Genomic DNA, 1230 nt, shown 5'->3' with positions numbered 1-1230 from the left:
AATGTAAAATTACACGCAATTAATAAATATTTTCCGAGAATTTGTTAATATCAATACAGAAATACTGAAAAATATCACTTTTCACACGAAAAATTTATTATTAGAAAAAATAATTAGCGAATTCGTGTATATTTGTACATATAGTAAACAGGGGTTTTTGGGGTCGCTGATCATGAATCTGGCCTCAGATTTTCGTCACCAGAGGAACGGTTTCCTGCAAGCAAAGTACGATTTTGAGACAGATATAGGAGCGGTGGAGGCGTGCCATGACCTTATTATTGGTGTCTGGTTATTTTGAATTTTGAAAATCTGGGGCCAGATTCGTGATCAGCGACCCCGAAAACCTCCGAGTACCCAGTTTCATCTCCATCAAGTAACATTTTGCATTTTGGTCCGCCATCTTGGATCCGTCATTTTGAATTTTGAATATCTGAGACCAGATTCGTGATCAGCGACCCCGAAAACCCCCGAGTAACACATTTCAGCTGTTTTCCATGGAAAGAAAAATGTATGCTTCAAGGGGTTAAAGAAATACATCCATTTACTTCTCGAAAATGTTGCAAATTATTATTAACACTGTTGAAAACGTTTGAACTTATTTATATGTTTAGATAATTAAATAGATAAAAATCCATAATTCATATTTTTGTGACTTGTTTTTATATAAAATCAACTAAAAACAAATTCTACAAATACGAAAATAACACTCGTATAGTTTTTTTTTGCAAATTGTATAGTTATACATTTACAATATTGTTAATATTATATTGCTTTATGTGTTTGCAGTTTCTTAAATTTTCTGTTTTAGTTATATTTTTTCTTTCTTATATTTCTTTTTCTTATTTTTGACGGTTTTAAGATTTATTTTGTCATGTTTTTCTTATAAAAATGTTAAATATTGCAAAATTTCAAATAATATTATAAAAAATACTGCTGTATTATTTACTAAAAGACATTTTCTTGTATTTATGTTTTTCAAAGTTTATTTTTAGTTTTTGTTTAAGAAATCAATATAATGAAAAACAAAGTGACAGTATCAGCAATACCTTCCTCTACGAATAGTAATGTGTATACAAACGATTTATTGCGTTATTAAGGGGGTATTCTAGTCTAGAGGCCAAATTTTTATGCTATTTTTGCGAATTTTTTTAAAAGAAAGTATAAAGTTTTTTGGGACGGGGTTTTTTCCTACATATTTAAGATCGGAAGAGCACACGTCTGAACTCCAGT

The sequence above is a fragment of the Wasmannia auropunctata genome, unplaced genomic scaffold (assembly GCF_000956235.1).
Source record: "Wasmannia auropunctata unplaced genomic scaffold, wasmannia.A_1.0 LD334578.1, whole genome shotgun sequence".
Classification (NCBI taxonomy): domain Eukaryota; kingdom Metazoa; phylum Arthropoda; class Insecta; order Hymenoptera; family Formicidae; genus Wasmannia; species Wasmannia auropunctata.
The sequence above is the reverse complement of the archived record's forward strand: the minus strand, read 5'-3'. Positions refer to the sequence as shown.